The sequence below is a fragment of the Macadamia integrifolia genome, chromosome 7 (genome assembly GCF_013358625.1).
Source record: "Macadamia integrifolia cultivar HAES 741 chromosome 7, SCU_Mint_v3, whole genome shotgun sequence".
NCBI lineage: Eukaryota > Viridiplantae > Streptophyta > Magnoliopsida > Proteales > Proteaceae > Macadamia > Macadamia integrifolia.
Window position 1 is genome coordinate 11,330,273 of NC_056563.1, and position 7,271 is coordinate 11,337,543.

General features: G+C 39.4%; 1 long non-coding RNA gene across 1 annotated transcript; it reads right to left on the minus strand.

The window, feature by feature from the left end:
• Positions 1–1,297: 1,297 nt before the first annotated feature.
• Positions 1,298–7,016, minus strand: LOC122083891. The gene is made up of 3 exons (XR_006141747.1): positions 6,744–7,016; positions 5,661–5,735; positions 1,298–1,524 (listed from the first exon to the last, which is right to left on the minus strand). It is a non-coding gene; the product is annotated as an uncharacterized LOC122083891 (long non-coding RNA).
• Positions 7,017–7,271: the final 255 nt, after the last annotated feature.

Genomic DNA, 7,271 nt, shown 5'->3' on the forward strand with positions numbered 1-7,271 from the left:
AGTACGGAGTTGGGGTTTTTGAGGGCTAACATCACTTAAGGTGGTAGGGCGAATTGGGTTGAATTTGCAAATTGGAGGCCCACTTCTAAAGTATTGTGTAGGATTGTACAATACAATCTTCTCCCAATTCATGGCTATTTCAACCAAGTCTCTCTAATGCAAGCTATACTGCTTTTTGCTTATACATTGGGGAGAGGATCAACTTGCCATATATAATGATGATGCAGATGGTAACTCGTGCCCTTCGTCCACCAGATGGGTATCTTTTCTATGATAAGGTACTTACCAAGGTCATTAGGCGTATGTGTATTAACTTAAAGGGTGAGGAAAAGATGAATACTCATGCCATTCCTTTTAACCGTGCCATCCTGGAGAAAATGAGTCTCTATGAGTATGCGGGTAGTGATTTGGAAGCACCAGCGGCTAAGAAAAACTTGAATGGACGTAATGAGAATGCGCCTCGAGATGGAGATGAGCATAAAGAAAATATACACATAAATGAGGAGGAACATCATGAGGGAGATGATACCTAGCAGAGGGATCGGCAGCATCATGAGGAAGATGTACAATTTAGAGAGAAGGAAGTGGTAGAGCATGAGAACCCTTTTCGTGACTTCAATATTAGTGGCGTTAATGTAAATCTCACTGAATAGGATCTTGCAAATTTGGGTATCCCACCCATACCCAATCCTGAGGGTAGTACTCATGGCACCATTCCTACCACAGTGGAGGCTCATTAGGCTAGTCGTACCTCCTTCCATACTCAGACTTCTTTTGAGACTGCTCTTGATCCATCTCAGCCCACTACTTTATCTGGAGGTAACTCTTCCACATTATTTGTTTCCTTTTTGTAGTATTACTTATATTTCCTCTTATGCTTTTTACTTTCTTCATACTGATTTCCTATTTGTCTTCATTCCAAATTCCTTGACCCTTCAAGTAGTCCTCAAGCATGTAGATAAAGGCTTTGCTCAGATTGCTACTCGCTTGGATGATCTAGAGTCTCACGTTGGCTCAATGTCTATCAGAGTTGGATTCATAGAATTAGCTTTTGAGGGTTTAACAGAGTGCTTCAATCTTCCACCTAACTTCCGATCTCCCCGCTATCAAGCTCAATCTCAATAGGCCTCATCTTCTTATGGTCCCTAGTGGTGATCTCAACGATAGAGCTCACCTATCTTCATTAGCTCTTCTTCACTATCTTACTTGTCTTTGTTTCCTCATTTTGTGTAAAAGACTGACCTAGTTCAATTCCTTTAGATTTCTAGGTTGTACTTAAGTTTCTATGGCATTCAGATGGTTCCACCCCCATTTTGTACTTTGAGGTTTCTTTCATTTTCTTTCTTCTGTCTCCACTACAAGGATTGTATCTAACATGGTTCTCGGGCGTACAAAATTCATATTCCACTTACATTTAATTTACAATATAAAACACAAGTATCAAAGTTCTTGTCTATAATCACTCCTTGTCCATGACTTCATCTGCAACCAATCTCCTGATCTTCTTTGCTTCAAGTTCAAAACCTATAGAGAAGTGATGATTCAGGGTGAGCAAAGGGTATGCTCAGTGAGTGATGGGGGCATACAAGCACACAAGCATGCAGAAATTATAAATAATAAATAATTCAAGCATTTCATTTCATGTCTACAATCACATAAGCATACAAGAATCATAATGATAAATATCTCAACATACTGCATCACATGTCTACATCACTAACCCATCCAATATACAGCATCTCAAATTACATATCATCAACTCATTTATCACACCACGTTTCCAATTCATAACAATCAACTCATAGTGCAGCATCCACATGGTTCATTTATTAACCTAATTCCATCGTAATTACTAAGTCAGTTATACCAGTGGCCAAAAACCCGAGCTAATTTCAACTTTTGGACATACATAATGCAACTCAAGTGACTACCACTAGTAATTTATGGATTTCCTGGGCTTAAATAGTAAAAAATGCCAAGCGGTGGGGTCCACACATTGGAAACATCTTAGAAAGGCCCCATTCAACTTAAATATCCATTTCCACACAAAGGGACCAATTCGGCCTTCACAGATGAATACCTCCAGTGAGTACATAGGCCAAAATCGGGTTATTTGGTTATGGGGCCCGGGCCCTTGCACCCGTGCACCTCAAACCACTCTCAATAGTTGGGACAACATCTTGAGGAATAGATTAATATATTGGAACACCCCAAGGTGGGCACATTAGTGACAAATGATAGATTAACCCGATAATGAATGAAAACCCATTATTTTTCCAAACAAGCCTTAGGCAACTTGAATGACTATAAATAGAAGTCTTTGCCCATTCTTTTCATTCCTACTAAACTAAAAGTAAGAGGAGAGAAAGGAGAAGAAGAAGAAGAAGGAGAAGAGCAAGGGAGGGGGAAGAAGAGAGGACCAAGGGGAGCACCTACTCACCTAAGTGAAGCCGTCTCTCTGTCTCTACCTTCTAAGTAGTCATCTCTCTCTCCCTTCCATTTCCACTCTCCATTAAAGTTAATGGAAACCCCCCAAACAAAATCCCTCTACCCACATACCCAATCTACAAATTAAATGGGGGATCTTGGTGAGAGGAACCTAATCAAGCCAGTTAACCACTCATAGAGCGTGGGAAACCTCCCATATGAAAAGCCCCAAAATTTGGTAACACAGAACCCTAGGATTTGGGAATTTGCCCAAATCCTCTATGACCTAACATCCTAAACTAACCCTAGGTTGGAAAAATGATCTCTTACACCTAAACTAAGGATGGAATGGTCACAATTAAGTCTATGGACAATCTCTATAGAAAGCCCCATCAAAAACCCCTAATTTAAGCAACACAAAACCTAGAAATGGAGAAATTTACTAAAACCCACCTTCACACTTGTTAAAACTATAAATTGGGAGAGGAGTTTAGTGTAAGAGACCCATCCTAACAAGATTGATGGATCAATTTGAGTCCACGAACCCTCCCTAGTGAAATCCCCAATTTGGGTAACTAAACCCTAGAAATGGTGGGTTTTGCCCAAACCCTTTATACCCCACCATTCAAACTCATAATTGGGTTGAGGAAAATGAAATTAAAAATGGGTATAGTGGATTGGGATGACCACATAAGCCATTAGTGGTCACCACCTACACCCTCAACAGAAATTCCCAAATTTAGCTTAGTCGCAACTTGAACTTTGGGGAACTTGGGTGCATTGTGTAAACTAATCTTAACCAACCCATTGATTATACTTAATCTAAGTTAATTCAGGTGGGTGAACACCCCACCACGTATAAATCAGCCCTATAGTTATAAAACCCCCAGTATGAGAACAATTCCAAAAAAAAAGAGAAATAGAAAATAAAGCTAGAACATGTGCCTAGAGTCTCATTTTTCTATTGATGATTTATTCCCTTAAAAATCTTATGTAGCCTAGGAGTAGAACCAAGAAGTGACGTGACAACGCGACGCTAGGCCATCGGCTATCCATCATAACCTAGGACTCGAGGTGAGGGGATTTTGTGTTATTTTATGGAGTGTTTATAACATGTCATCAATATGTGCATTCATGGTAGTTGCATGTTTAACTTGTTTTCCTGATTGCATATTAAATTGTGGATATTGATAATATTGTTATTTATAACATGATGCATTGCAAATGATAAACTTATTCTATTTGGTGAATGTGATGTTGCATGATAGTATGATAGTGTGTGTATGAGCGTGACTATGATGTGGTATGACATGTTAAAATGCATTGGGTTAGGAGAATAATCACCCTGGTGCTACAACCCTTGTCAATAGGGGTTTATGTATTGGCTATCCTACAGCTCGGGTGACCGATGGATTTTCTAGGACAGTGGTTGTAAGGTGAGATTATTTGTTAGGGGTTTACAGGGCGACCGATGTGCTTGATTCCGGGACTGGGGATATCCCCTATGTTGTAGTAGTACTCAGACCTTAATTTAAATTAGTTTTATTTGCATGAGGTACTGACTGTCCTATAGCTCAGGTGACCAATGTGCTTGATTCTGGGACCTACAGGCTCCTAACTCGCAACTAGCGTATATAGCTCGGTGACCGATGGGTTTTCCGAGACCAGGGGATATCCCCTATGTTGCAATAGTACCAAACCCTAACATTTAATTAGCTTAGTGGTCAGACTTGTGTGATAATAATCCAAAGCATAATTGCATTCATTAAATCCTTGTAGTTCCATTGTGTTTCTTCATATATGTGTTTGTTTTATCTTGTAAATATTTATTGTTGTATCTATATTTGTTTGTGTGTGTGCACCCCTCACTAGGCTTCGAGGAAGCTCACCCCCGTTGTTGCCCTTTTTTAGCGGATGATTTAGGTAACCATCCGAAGTATGCGATTGAGGAGCCGACTCTTGACAAAGGTGACCTCTGGGATGAGGAACTAGCTATGCACGAGGACGGATGTGTTTGTGATGATTGTGCATTCGGAGCATGTTGATGATGAGAGTATCATCTTCCTTTTTCATTCTTTTATTTTACATATCAAATGTAGCCCTAAAGGCATAACCGTAATTATGACTTTCGCTGCGAAGACATTTTGGTAAATATGGTAAATATCATTAGAGTGCACTAGTTATGTTATATTCTGATTATGATTATATATGTGATCATAGTTACATTTCATAATTTTATGCACTTAAAGTACTGCATCGTAGATCCTAGATGGATTGTGGATACGTGTGCGTGCCCATGTCACCAGCCTTCAGGTGAGTGGAGGCGAGGTGTGACAAAGTCTCATTATATGGGCTAAGTGCTATAAGCAGCATAGGTGGCATTTCTTACCCTGTACGTTAGGCATTAGGAATACAAGCTCGTTGCAAGCAGGGTCCAGCTAGTCCCGATCAGAGACTCAGTCCCCCGGCTAACCCCTAAATAGTAACCCTGACACCATGGTCCCGGTCAGAGCCTCGGTCCCCTATGTGTCCGACAGCCATGCATATGGTACACCATACCATGCTGTGCCATCTTAAGATACAGTATGTCGTATCCGAGCGTAGTAATCCTACACGACATATCACCGAGTGAGACTAGTCAATACCTTATCCCCTATTGGAAAGGGGTTATAGAACTAAGGTTGTATGCCTAACCATATGCAAACTACATGCAAGAGTCATCCAAATGTATTTATAACTATAGCTATAAGACTGACCTCTGAGCCCACAATACCAGAAACGCACCTCGGCCACACCGTGCCACAGATCGTCAATATTACATCTGTTTCCACAAAAACACATATATGTGGTTCTAGTAGTAAGACTGATCTCTGATCTCACAGTATCAGAAACACACTTCGGCCACACGGTGCCACAGATTGTCAATATTACAACCATCACCCCGCACAACACACATCTGTGATCATTGACCTCTGAGTACCGGGAACGCACCTCGGCCATACCGTGCCACAAACCATCAATATTACATCCAACATCACATCCACATACATATTATACATGCTTCCAAGAATCAGATTTCACACACTTCATCCAACACATGCATTACCACAGTAAATTCAATAAGAATAAGAGCGAATTGCAAGTAAGCACATTAAAGTATAATAAAATATAACATAACATAACAAAATACAGCAAAGCATAAAAAACGCAACAAAACACGGAAGGCTCCTCACCTGAGATTTCATATCTGAAATCCTTTACCAATTTCCTAGCCTCGCGTATCCTCAACGACTATAGTTATAAGATTCCTAATCAACAAGGTACATATACATATGGGTTAATCATCAATGTAATTATCCCTAAAAATAGTTTCCCTAAACTCATTAAAGTCTATGTTCAGGTTCAGCCATAACTGAATTCTCCCTATTCAGTTAAGTGGGCATCTATCCGACCCACACAGCCATTTGGCTCATCTTTGGGTTACTAGGATGATCCTAAAAGTTCCCCAACTTCTATCCAACTCCTTAGATATGCTAAGATGGTTTTTACCCCCCAAAATTACTTGCATTGGTGTAATAGGGGTAAATTGGTCATTTTCCTCCTATATTTTCTCTCCCTTCTTTGCTACCATTTTCTTCTCTTTGACCAAGTCAAACTTCATGGTTATAACATGTTCTTAATATTTTAATTAACTTGGAACACTTTTGGTTAGGTTTGATCAATTATAAACCAAAGAACTCAAAAATTCCATTTTGTCAAGTTTTTACAGGCAGGCTTGTCGGGCATGGAACTCTTCAGCCGGTTGGACTGGCAGAATTAGTTTTTCTACAGTTCTGTAGGCCAATCTTAATGACAGAATTATTTGAACAAATTCTACTTCTGAAAACATGTTTATACTATCTATTTACATCAAATAAAACTATTTTCCTACCCAAATTGAATTCTTATACTTCATATTAATTTCAAAATCCCTTACTTAACCCAGATTTTACTTCTCAGAGAAGAAAATTGGGCATTTTCTGTTCCAGGTGAAATTAACACCATGCATACCAATTTCCCACCTTGCATGAGTGTTTTCTACCTTCAATTACATCTTAATTTACTGAAATTAGAAAAAGCCCCATGAGTTTGGAAAACTTGGGAACAATCCTTAGCCAAATCGATTTCCAATTGGGTCCAAAAATTTGGGGATTCAGTTGTAGAGAACTATTTTAGTTCTACAAACAATTTCCCACCTAAGATTCATCTTTACCATGTCCCTATACCAACCGATTGTTACCCTAACTACAGTTACAAGTTTGAGTTCAGATTCTAACCTTTGTACTCTCTTCTTGGTGCATGCATGTAGCTAAATCAGCCATCATCTCCAATTCTTCAGCTGAACAAGACTAAGGCAGCACTTTCTTGAAGAAGAGAGTACATAACACTTGCATGCACTCTCATTCAGTAGCATCCATGGCTGAACAGCAGCAGCCGAAGAAGAGAGGAAGAAGGCTGCTGCACCTCTTCTTCCTCTCTTCTTCTTCTTTTTTCTCCTTCATTTCCCTTTCTTCTTTCTCTTTTTCCTCTCCTTCTCCTTTCCCATTTCGTTTCTGTTTACAACAATGAGAGGAGAGAAATAACTCTCCTTCCCCCTATTTATAGGCTAAATAGACTAGGGTCTGTTTGGCTGTGAAATTTTTACAAAATTCCCATTTTCTTTCCTAATTACTTAGAAGTTATAACTTAAATTATAATATGTATTTTGATATAATCCCACCTGCATAATTACTTCCAAACATTTCCCTACTCATGGTAAAAAAAAGGGTTTAAAACCCCTTTCAATTGATGGGGCCCACAAAGGA